The sequence below is a fragment of the Hipposideros armiger genome, unplaced genomic scaffold (assembly GCF_001890085.2).
Source record: "Hipposideros armiger isolate ML-2016 unplaced genomic scaffold, ASM189008v1 scaffold_0, whole genome shotgun sequence".
In the NCBI taxonomy this organism is placed as follows: domain Eukaryota; kingdom Metazoa; phylum Chordata; class Mammalia; order Chiroptera; family Hipposideridae; genus Hipposideros; species Hipposideros armiger.
In genome coordinates this window covers 11,019,956-11,033,027 of record NW_017731350.1, presented here as the reverse complement: position 1 = coordinate 11,033,027, position 13,072 = coordinate 11,019,956, and positions in this window count along the sequence as shown.

Below are 13,072 nucleotides of genomic sequence, written 5' to 3'. Positions count from 1 at the left end.
CTAAGTTGTTTTCTGGAATCAGGCATGTGGTTCAGTTCAGTCCTCATGGTGCTTCACTTTTGCCATCAGCAATGGCACGATTTGTGCAAATTAACCAGAATGAACTAAAGTTGTAACACTTGTTTCTCTAGTGATCCCCTGGAAACCTTTCTACGTCCGAATGCATCGTCATTACTCATAATATGTTCAAAATGCACTCCTTGGAACCCCAGCTTGAAATACCCAGAGATCAATTTTCAATAGACTGGCAAATAGACGTCATTAAATATTATTCATAGAAACAGTGTTTATTTAATCTTTAATGCTACCTAATGCATTTCAGTCAAAATCATCAGTTCATGTTCAGGCTTTATGGCGTGGAAAATGGGTGTGCTATTAATAAGTCAATACAAACACAAATATGGTTTCAATTGGAAATCATTAGGTTGCATTAAATGGCAAATGAAATCCATGGGAAGGATTTGTTTTATTTTGTTTGCAAGGAGGTAAAGGAGCCCAGAGAGGCATTGCATCGCTCGGTAATGAGGAATCATTGGTTTCTGCGGAGGGTGGATTACGATGTGGATCTCACTTTATTCTCTTTAGGATTGGGATTGGGGTGGGGCCTTTCTGCCCCCTCCCCCCACGGCCAGGTGCTGCTGCGGGCCAAGCTGACGTGTCTGCTTGCCCTGGAGAGTCAGCCGGAGCCCCCAGGACACAGGCAGTGAGGCCATCCACTCTGCTGCTCTCCAGCGCCGGTGGCCCTGGTGGACCTCAGCCTTTCCCCAAAGCCTGCCAGCTCTGTGAGGGCGCTGACCCGGGCACATTTACTGTCCTGGTTCAACAGCAGCACATGTGAAAGAGCATTTCAGGCCTTTACGTGATCAGAAGATCATTATGAGCAAATACCAGCGTTTTGTGGCCCCAAACAGGACCCCGCTCAAAAGGAGGTTCTTGGGGAACGCAATAGATTGGGTGACCAAACTATAGGCCTTTTGTAGGGAGATGAGGGTGGAATTTGTAGCTGAACTAGATTCAAGTGCTGGTCCCTCCACCTATTATCTGCACGACCTACAGAGGGTGACTCAGGAGGGCTGAACTCAGCGCTCTCGGCGCCATCGCGGCCACTCCTTCAGACGATGCGATGCGTGCAAACTGCCAAGCAGAGGGTGCGGCTCTATCAACATTTGCCTCTTCCGTCCAAAGCTGGGAACCCATCATTCTGTGCTTGAACCTTCCTCCTGAATCTTGCCCTTTGTACCCTGCTGAGCACAAGGAATATTCAGGGCTGAGCAAAACTAAGTAGATGTCCAGTGCTTGTTTAGTGTTTTTAATGAGCAACATCATCTATTTTTAACTCTTCCTGTGATGATAGCTCCTTTACACGGGATGGCTGATCTGCCCTCCTGCTTGGCACAAATACATACCTTGCTTGCTGATGTACCAACAGGGGCCCCTTTGCTGACGATGCCCCCCAGTTGTCTCTTCATTTCAGTGAGCAGTTCAGCAGGGACCAGAGCTTGCCCCTTTGGCTCCCAGGTGGCTTCTGCAGAGCCTGCCAGCCGCTTGTGCAATGTGCATGTTAGACGGCCAGTCAAGCCCGAGAAGTTCCAGCAGGGGCACATTTGGGACTTACAGTTGCTGAGGAGAGTTCTCCCAGCCTGCAAACATCCTTTTGGGTCTCTCTCAGCAGAGATGGGACAAATCGTGGTCATCTCTGGTGACCAAACTGGGGAGCTGGGGAGCCTGTCTCAGCACACTCTCCATAGTTACTTTTGAGCAACTGAATCTACCTAGCTAAAAATAAACTGCAACAACTAACACGTGTATAGCGTTACCATGCATCAGGCAAGGATCTAAATGCTTTAACTCAGTTAATTCTTACAACTCTATCTCCATTTCACGGACGAGGACGATGAGGCACAGAGAGGTTAAGCTACCTCCCAAAGGTGACACAGCAGGGAATGGCAGAGCTGGACCTGCTCCAGAGTCCGACCTCTTAAAACACTATTCCCTTTCTCGTAGTGTCAAGATTCACTTTTGCTCAGGGAAGCAGTTCCTTTCTTCTCAGAATTCGGGTGGAATTGGAGCTGTCCTGCCTATGCGTGGCTGTGTCGTCTTGCCAAGTCACTTTGAGCCAAGTGTGTGTATGTGAACTCCTTGATGGGACCGGGTGAGGACTGAGAAAGCGGGTGCAATGTTGTTGACTGTCTACCATGTTGCCCAGCATGTTGCAGACACGCAGGCATCTCATACACAGTTGGGACGATTATGATTTCAATGTAAGAAAAAAAAACAAAAAAATCCCCATGTACTTTCTAGCTGGTGGTTTGCACTTGGCATCATCCCACTGGTGACCCTCGGGACAGGAAGTGTCCCTCGAAGTGCTGGGTTCTCACACACATCCCTGCTAGATCCAGTTTTCAGCATCATCATAAATTGTTTGCAGACTCCCGCTGGTGGGGTCACGTGACCTGAAGAAGCAGCTCCTCCCAACACCCAGGTTTGGAGTCAGGTAGATGGGGTTCCAGTCCTGATCCTCCCTCTTTCTTACATGGGGCCCTATATCCCTGTGAGCCTCGGTGCCTGAAGAGGAAACATGGGTGATCATATCTGTCTTGCTGGGTTCTGGCGAAGGTTAACGGGGTAACATGCCTGGTGACCAGCAGAACACCCAGCAAGCAGTAGGAGTTCAGCAAGTGGTCGCTGCCCACGCATTTGCCATCCACTTTGGAAAGCCTCTGCTATGCTGGGCTGGAATCGTTTGCTCTGTGTCTTGCACACACTACTTTTTGTCTTTCCCCAGCAGAACACACAGCCTGAGACTAATTCCTCTTCCACGTGACAGCCCCCAGGTGTGTGAAGCCTGTCAAATGTTCTTTTCTCCAGGCAAAACAGCCCAGGGCTTCAACTATTTTATTCCCCCTACCCCCCCTTGCCAGATTTTGTTCATTTTGCCACACTGTGGTCCCTCTCGGTGATATTACACATTCAGTAACTATATTGTCAATTCTTATTTATCAGATTATGGCCAAACCCTGGACATTTTAAATAATCCCGGGGCCGGGGAAGAATGCTAGGATCAAATGCCACGTTTGCAGGGACGATCACCAGCATACTGAAAGAGCCGTGCACGTAACAGAAGTAAAATGACAAGCACCGCTCACGTTTGACCTCTGGGGACCAGAGAGTCATTTAGGCCTTGAAATGTGGGACGTAAATGAGTCTGCCTACTCCCTGGCTTCAGGAAAATGGCTTTCAATTTCTGAGGTGATTACAGTAAATTATACCTGGAAGACAGAACCTAAGATGATGTCTCAAAGTGCCACGAATTCATCGAGGAGCCCTCGACATATGTGGATGTGCCTTAGAAGCGGAGGAGAAAGATGGCGACAGCCAAAGAGAGTATTTAATTAGGCACAGAAAGTAGCTGTGTCGTTCCTTTATTGTGACAGCTTCTGAATGTCTATGTCTTAAGTATAAGAATAATATGGATACTCATTAGCATCTTTTTACCTGGGTTTCTAGAATTGAATATATTATCCTGATATAACTTTCATAGACGCTTGGTGGCAACGACCGCGCTTCCTCTGTGTCTTAGAACCTATCATGAGTTAAGCGTGGTGAAGGCAGATTAAGACAATGAACTGGGTGATAGTTTTTCTTTTCTCAGAAAGAGGGGCTGGTGTGTGCCTGATGTCCCAGGATGAAATTAAAGAGAGAAATGTTATAAGACCCTAGACGAAGGAAGCCTTTTTCGCATTCTTCACCTAGAGTCCAAAAAAAAGAGCCAGGAAATTGATATAAGGGCAGCAATATAGGTCAGAGGAGGAAAAGTTCAATGAATGAGGATCATTTAACCAAAGAAGGCTGGCCCAAGGGGGGTCTAATGACAGTGTTGGGGACATGAATGGGTGTCATTCAGCCAAAAGCCACGCTTTGTCTTCATGGGCTGAGAACAGATTAGGCAGGAAAGGGATGAAATTGTAGCGCTGAGGACCAAGGTGAGCCATCAGCGAGAAGATCCCGGGAGCAAGACTGGCTAGCTACAAAGGATTAATTAGGGAAGTAAAAAAATGGCTTTGGCTGGAAGTTTTCTAACTTCAAACTCATGTTTTCAGGGGGATGTAGACTGGGGTCCTGCTGGTGAGAGAAATCAGGTGTCTTTGACATGCTTCTCCGTGGGGTTTTTCTGCCATTCCCTGACTGGGAGTGATTCCTAGCAATGAGAACAATTGGCACCTGAGGACTTTCCTAAGGAAGGGAACTGATTTCTCTTTGGAGGAGCTGGCAGCCCCAGGGAGGCACTTGAGGGCTCTGCTGAGAATGCTCTATCCCGGGGTCTCCACAGAAGGGGTTTCAGAATCAGGGGGGCAGACCCAGGCTCCCTTCACTTCAGAGCTGGCTCGGTGCTGCTCAGCTTCAAAGGAGATTGTAAAACTCAAACATCAGGAGGTGGGTTCTTAGGATATGGTCACCACTTTCTTATTGATAACTCCCCCCCCCACTAAAAAAAAAGATAAGCTAGTTTTCTAAATGTATTTAAATGATTTAAAAGATGCTTGCTATTGATAGGAAAGGACACACACACACACATATATATATATCCCTACATATACACACACATGTACATGCACATCCATACATGATCTTATAGCACTTATTCACAATAATGATATGCTATCAAGTCTCTGCAAATACTGACTCAATGAATACTGAACTGTTTTTCCTGGAGGAAATATGGGACCTGTGAGCCCTGGTCCCAACATTTTTATCAACCAATCAATCCATAGCCTTGTTTTGTCTCTGTTTCTGTTTAAAGGCACCCTATTTAATATATATTGTTGGTTTATGAACAATGAACTCAGGGCCAACCGCACCGTAACACATGGATTTTCTCCATACTGCACATCACAGCCCTCTCGCACTTAGAAACACGAGACAACACTTCAGCTCTATGCTTGGGGGCCATTTTAAACAACAAAACCACCCCCAGAAGCACAAACATGCAAAAAGCACAGCACCAGAGAGACCAAGAAAAGGGCACTTCTTACAGTCTGAGAGCAGAGACAAGGAGGCAGAGCGTGCTGGGCTCAGCCTTAGCCAGGAACATGGACAGCAGGTGACTCAAATGGGTCACCACTCTGCCCATGTTCAGGAATGACCATGACAGCGCCATGAGTATTGATTTGGGGATTACAAATACATTTCAGCGAGTAAGCCAATTCGCAAATATGGGATCCCAAATCATGAGGATCGACTGTAAAACCGATAGAAAGCTGACAATGAGTCTATGGAACATAATCATTCTAGGAATCGAGTAAAAGGCACCCCGTGACATCCTTTTGTTGTTTTTGTTTTGGGAGTTAGTCAGAGTGGGAATGAAAGCCAAGTTCTTAATATAAATACCATCACCTTTTCATTCATTTGCGCTGTCAACATCAGGAGAGGACTGCAACTTGCAAAGCAGTCTGCTTGGCACCGAGCTGATCCTGAGACGGGTGAATGATGCCTCCCTCCAGGAACCAGTGGTGCAGCTGGGGACGCATATGAGGGAGGGTGTAAATGTCAAGTTCATGTGAGTGAAAAAAAAAGCACGGAGGAAGCTACAGAGAGCGTGAGCATCGTCAGCAGGGGGAATCGGCCACGGCTGTTTGGAGGAGCTAAATAAAATCGGTCTTAAAGAAATGGAAGGATATGGGGAAATAGAAAGGTAAGACAGTAGGCGCTGTGATGTGTGTGTGTGTGTGTGTGTGTGTTATGTGGGTGTGTGTGTGGGGTGTGAGTGAGTGTGTGGGTGTGAGGGTGAGTTTTGAGGGGCTACCTGAGGGCCCTGTTTCATAAGGTGGTTCTGCCTGGGGCTGAATCTTCATTCTGCCCCTTATTAGCTGTGCTACCTTGGGCAAGTTACTTACCTTCTCTGTGCCTCAACTTCTCATTTGTAAAATGGGGATAATTATAGTATCTCTCTTTTCGGATTATTGTGAACTCTAAATGAGTTAATACTTGTAAAATCATTAAAATATTATAGTACCGGAAGCCAGTAACTGCTACATAAATGTTTGCAGCCATTGCCTAAGAGACCGGGAAGATGAAGAAGGGAGCCTTGGAATGGGAGGATTTGAAGGTGGACTGACCCAAGGGCCTTACTGAAGGCAGCCTGAGTGGAGTCTGCATGTCAATGCCAAGATGGCACAGCGTACACCCCAGGAGTCAGAGCAGTCAGTGATGTCAGGGGCTTGGGGTGTCCAGAGCAGGATAAGACCTGAGTGTTGGCCAAAGCGAATGGATCAAGGTGGAGTCAGCAGGGAGTGTATCCTTTCATGTGGGTGTCACCACGTGTGCGGTGAGGAAGGGGATGGAGCTGAGTCCTGGGGAAACCGAGGGAGGCTGGGTAGAGGTGCACCCATGGAAGTGACGGGAGGGCAGGCAATCCCAGACCCAACGTCCTTGGAGGCCAGCCTGGTCAGGGTGGATGATTCTGGTAGAAGAAGAGGGAGATAGCATCCCTTGAACACCATGGCTTGCCGTCCGCTTTGCAAATCACAGATTCCCTCTATTTCCCCTGCCTTTCCTCTCTCAGCTCCAAAATGCCACCTCCCATCATTTGGTTCTGAACTCTGAGAAGCTGACACCCGGGGGTGCAATAGAAGTTGATAGCCAGCAGCATGAACTAAGGGGCCTCCTGACTCAAAGGCTACTCAGTGCCCTTTGGAATGAATTGGAACTGTCTGTTAGTGCCTCTGTCTTCCCCACTAGACTGTGAGACACTGGAGGACAGGCCCTTCTGTACCATTTCATCTCAGCATGGATCACCAGGTCTGTAACAGCGTGTGGGCTCCACAAGTATTTGTTGAATGTGTAGGGAAACTGAGGCCAGAAGGCCTAAAGGCACTAGTGTTACATTCGTCCAATTAGTTTGTGACCTGCTGGTCTTCGGATTGGTTTTTGTTTACCTAGAGGGCTCTCTGCTAAACAGCTGTGAAGTCGGCACACTTTGGCCTTAAGAACCTCCAAGTTTGTATTTGTTCCCAAATCCCCTCTCTCCTCACCTGGTGCTCCAGGCACGTTGTTGCATTACCTTTCAGGTCAGCTGGTGGCCACCTCATCGTTTATAAAGAAGAAGCCAATGACCCTGATGGGTTCTCTAGGACAGTTGGAAAGTTGCTTGGGGGCAGGTGTTTTTGGCACTTATCATTTGCTTTGAAAAGACTATTCCGTTCCCTGGGGGACTGGCGCATTCATAGGAGACTGTGTTCCTATTGGCAGACTTGGAATTGTGACCTGGGTGGAAAGGTGTTTCTGGCCAGAAGTGGGGCCTCACTTTCTGAAGCGTCCCATTGGTGTGAGTCCTATGGTACAGCTGTCCTGACTTGGGTGTTGTGTCTTAGAGATGGCTCCAGCTTTGGATCCAGCGGGACCTCAGGTTAAATTCTGCTCTTACCACTTACTAGCTGAGGGACCTAAGGAAAGTCCTATTTGAACCTTCATTACTTTATCTACAAAAGAAATGAACATAATGCCTACCTGTGTTTCAGAGCTGTTGTTAAGATTTAATCAACTAACATAATGAAGCTTTCAAGTCCAAGACCTGATGCCCAGTGCGTGTCTGAAAGTGTTTCCTTTTCTCCTTCTTTCTCTCCTCCACTTCTCTCTTTCACTTTTGGTTTTTGAAAATCAACCCTCCATATGAAATAGATATGGTAAGCTCTCTCTAATAGGGAATGCTGGGAAAATGCATGGCTCACCCATGCCAGAAGGCACGGAGATTTCAGGTTGAGAGACTGAACAGATGATTAAGCACATGTGTATCTGTCTGCATTGCTTAGATACGTTAACACCCACAAATCTGTATGAGCCTGTGCGTATGCAACAATAGAAGCACAGAAACTGTCTAGTCCAACGTCTTGTAGTTTCAGATGTGGCCCATAGGAATTGACTGATGTCCAATACAGCATGGCTGGGTCATGGAAGGTCTGAACCTGGACTGCATTTTCTGGCTCCCAGTCCCATTCTCTCCTATTCACATACATGCGTGCATGCAAACACACACACACACACACACACACACACCATGCTGCTTTCGATTTTTCAGAAAATAACATCTGGTCAGGAATCACGTTGCACAATGCAGCCCTTTCTTCCTTTGTGCCCAATTGCTCTTGCCCCTGAAGTGTTCGCACTGTCACTTGACCTTCTGGACTTTTGCAGAAGAAAGCAATAATGACCAGTGATGGGTGAGGCTCTTGGGCACACAGCCTGCCCCTCTAAGAGGAGCAGAGGCGTGCTGGGTGTCAGAGCAGCCCTGGCCTTGCTGTCCCTGGGTTTCCAGAGGTAACTCATGGAAAATTCAGCAAAATAAAGAGCTCTGAGCCAAAGAAAGAACGAGAGATGGGGTGAGAGGCAGGGGTGGATGGAGGTAAGAGAGGAGCAGAGGGCCCGGGGAGAAGTGAAGCTCGGGTGTGGAGTGATGGTGCCAGGTACATGCATTATTGGGAAATAAGAAAGGATTCCTAGACCCTGTCCAAAGACTTTCTTTAAATAGCCTGACATGGAAACGGTCATGTGAATCAGAGACCAACTAACTTTGAAGGCAAGGTGGGTCCTCCTATCCCAGAAGCTCAGCACGAGGGCCGGGACCCTGGGGTTTGAGTCTAGGTTCCCCCGCCAGCTAAGCATGAGATCTCTGTCTTCGCTAACCTTCTCTGAGCCAGCTTCCTCCTTTGTCCAATGGAGATAGCACCCACGTGCAGGATGGCGGAGGCTGTTCATAAGCTCATGCGTATGGTGTTTGGAACCATGCAAAGCCCCCAGGACTCCGCAGGAACATGACTTAACACAAGTGTCTTGGGGGAGCAAGTTTGTTGTCCAGCAAAATGGCGACCCTAGCCTGTCTCCATAGTGGACCAAACCATTTCCCACTCTGAGAGCAGGCTGACACAGAAACAGCACTTTTCTGTCTTCCTCATCTGGGGTCCTTGGCCAAGGCCCCCTCCGTTGGGGTTCAAGACAATGCAACTTAGGGGTAGAAAGTACTCGGACCGTGGAGCGACAGCGGCTGGCAATGTGGGGTCATGGGGCCAGGGAGGAGGTGGGCTTTCTGTGGGGGGTGCTGGGTGGGGAGCAGCCCTAAGGGCCGGACCATGTCCAGAGTCCCCAGGGGTGAAACAGAGACCTTCCTCAATTCCCCTTGCCAACTGTACATTAGCAGTTTTGAATGTCAATAGCCCCTTCCCTGTTTTTTTCTTTCCTCCTTGTAAAACACCCACACCCTGACCTTCCTTTGTTGGGGTTTTTCTTATACTGCTGGTGGAGGAGCACATAGTAGGCACTCAATAAATATTTGCCCAGTGCGTGAATGGATAGTAATCCAGCACCATACCCCGCCCCCCCTACAGCTCCCCACCCCCAGGAAGTAATAAAAGATGTCCATTTGTGGCTCGGCCACATTCAGGCAAACTTCCATATTGCTGCCAAGTCCTGCCATCTGCCACGTTCAAGGTGCAGGTGCTGGGCAGCCTCGGCACCCACAAAGCCCGGCCGTGGGCACAAAGGCCCCATGTGCACTGATAATTGCTGTGTGTACAGCCGGCCGGCCGGCCAGGCTGATGCAAGTTTGCTGGGTCTGCTGAGATTTGCATACAGATGGCCAGTCTGGCCACCACCGCCACCACCGCCCGCCTGCACCCTGGTAGACCCAGCCCGCAGCCCCTTTAGAAGTGTGCTCCGCTTTGACTGCAGCCCAGCCCGAGAGAGGCCTCATTCTGCTGGCCCTGAATAGTCAGTCATTCAAGGGGTTGCTTTGAAATTTGAAAAGGGAGAGAAAGAAAGAGACTGAGAGAGATTGAGAGAGACAGAGAGAAAGACAAAGAGAGCCAGAGATTGAGACTGAGAAAGAGAGAGATTGAAAGACAGAGAGGGAGAGTCAGAGATTAAGAGTCAGAGGGCGACTGTGACAAAGAGACTGAGATGCTGAGAGACAGAGAGAGACAGGGAGAGGTTGATAGAGACAGATTAAGGGATAAACAGAGAATGAGACAGAGAGAGGGAGAAGAGAGATGGAGAAAAGGAGAAGGAAGGGGGAGGAGAGAAGGAGCAGGGAGGGGAGAGAGAAAGAGAAGGAGAGGTTGGAGAAAGAAAAAACTGCTTTTTCTTTGTGAGGCTGGGCTGTGGTGGGAAAGGCAGCCGGGGCTTCAAGTAGGTGAGGAGCTACCAGGAGTGTGGGGCGAGCTCTGTGGAGACGCAGCCTTGACAAACGTGAGGGATTTGCTTGCTCCTGCTTCTGGTCGTGGGGAGGTTCTTTCAGAATACAGGACGCAAGGAGAGAGGGGTCATGGAGGGAGAAAAGGCACCTCTATCACACTGAAATGTTACAGGCAGGCTGCAGCTGTCCTGAAATTAAAAGGAAAGAAAAGAAAACCCATGCACACAATTTTTTTTTAAGTCACTGCAATAAAAAACAAACTCTGAAGTGTAAGCTGGAAGAAGTGTCTCTAAAGCAAGTCCTTGAATCCCCTAAAACTGCCCATGGGGACTCAGTCTTTGCTCTTTTTCTCCATCTCATTTGGTTTGGAAAAAGCTCCCGGGGTGAGTGGCCAGGACCCAGGGACACAGGCGCTGGGCATCCGCACATGGCAGGTGCTCCGCTGGCCGGTGACTCAGTGCTCACTGTTGAACAAGCACTGGCGGCTTTAGAACCGTGTTTGCTAATACCCTGGCCCTCGCCCCCCGCAGCAGCTCCCGCCCCGCCGCCTGTGGTGAATGACCAGAGTGGCTGGAAAAAGAAAGGCGTCATTGAACTCCTGTTGCCTCTCTTGTCCAAACTAAATGAAAGGGAAACAGAAAAGCAACAGAGAGTGGCAATTTCTCATGTTCCTCACTGGACATTTTAAACCAGCTTCTCTCCCCGTGCCGTCTCTGCACAAAAAATCTGGGAGTCAGCCTTGATTCCCTCGCCCCCACCCCCAGTGTCACCCTCAAGCGGGCAACAAGACCTCTTACTCTGCAGCCTCCCCATGGCGTGTCACAGGCTCCTTTCCTCCACCCTTTACTACTCCCCCCGCCACCCCATCTTCCCCCGCTGTGGCCAGCAGGCTGTGTCTAAAACACAATTCCAGTTATACCTCTCTCGTCCTGAAAACTGCTCAATGACCCATGATTGTCACCTAGAGAATAAAGACCAAGCTCTCTAGCTTGGCATGGAAACTCCGCCACAGTCCAGTTTCTGCGCCTGCTCCAGCCCTCACCTCTCCCTGCCCCTGCCCCTGCCCCTGCCCCTCGCACGGAGGTTCCATTCTAGCCGAGGCTGTTTCACGCCCCTGCCTCTTTGCTCTCGCATCTTCACCTCTTGGCTTGCCGTCTCCCATCCTGACAAGCAGGAGGAGGCTTCTTTCTTGCTCTGGCCCACCTCCCTTCCTTCCTCCATCCTTCCAACAACTATGTTATTGGTGGCATCACTACGCATGCTCGCAGGTGCGGAAGCTAAAGCGATGGAGAGAGGAACACTTGCGTCTTTCTTCCCCTGGGTAGTACAGGGCAGCTAAAGGAGGTGACAGCAGGGTCTCCCTAGTGCTGGATGTCCCCCGTCCCGAGCTGAGACCATAGTTTCTAGCCCTGTTTCCAGGCTATGACTGTTTTTATATCAGACGCAGATATTGACAAAGTTGAGACCAGCAAACCATGGAACTGAAGGACCTTCCTCCGTATTTTTATCCTGCTTTTCATGTCTGAAACTATGCCAGGAACTCAGGCAAAGTCATTCATGGAGGATCAGCTCTATAAAAGGGAAATTACTGACAAATAACCGGACATGAACACAGCGTTACGATCTCTTTCCCCTTTTGCCACTTGAAAAGTCAGAGCAGATTTCACTTTTGGCGCTGCATTTCGTTCTTTCAACAAGTATTTAAGTTGAATGAATGAGACTGTGAGCGAGGGACTTGTGTGAGGGCTTTTTATAAAATTAGCTCCAAAATGTTCATATTTTCATGCTCAGAAATGTATATCCCCCCTTGATGATTCTCTCTGTACCTGTTCTTTTTACCCACTGCAGGGCTTGCACAGACTTTGGCCAAAAATAATACAATTTGATTTAACCAGAAATGGAAGGATGTGCTATAGTTAAATAAGCATCGTGGGGGACTAGATTTGCAAATAACATGATTTCTGTTGGAGCTGAATCTGGGTGGCTTTTGGTGATGATGCCTTTCTCTGAGCTTCAGTTTATTCCTCCAAGGCCTAGAAATCGGCACACCTATTTCAGGGGGGAGCATGGGGGGGGGGTGTGGAGAATGGAAAACCACAACTATGAGAAAAGAATCTAAATATTGTAGATGATTTCAAAGTGTGCTATCAGTCAATTTGATCTCACTTTCAAACTAACTTTGCATCATTATTGCAAAGATGCAGTCGTAATAACAAAGAGAAGAGACAAAGTCAGAGGAAACATGGAAACCCCCTGCTGCTAAGGATGTGATTTGGTGTCAGGCACTAATCTTGCTAAGCATCATTTCCACTGCTCTAAAGGTAATCACATCTACTTTCTAGGCTTTTTGGAAGTATTAGGCAAAAGAATGTATACCTAATGCAGTATCTGGCAAATAATAGGTCCTAAAAAAGAGTAGTTATGATTATCATTATTTCTTTGTTATTGCTAAGAATGAAATAAAAAAAAAGGCAAAGCAAACCTGAGCACAGGTTGGCCCTTTTACCCACAAGAAAGTATAAAACAGAAACAAATAATGCTTGTGCCTTAGCTGCCCCTTTTACAACTGTATTTCCATTTGTAACATTTTTCTCTGTAGCAATTTCACAAGCACAAAGTCGTACCAATGTTATTTAGAGTATGAGAACACTGTGTTCTTATTTCCAGGTTACTTCAGGAGGCAATCATAAGCTATTGAAATATAATGTATTATAAAGCATCGTTCAGTTCAACTTAATTCTATTCAGCAGATGTTTCTAGAACATAACAGGCATTTCTAGAAAAGCAAGGCACTATGATGTGAGGACCCTGGAGATGAAGAGTACAAGTAATACATTTAACAGGTGCAAACGGATTACTATAGGAACAGACCTGCGTGTCTGGAGCCCA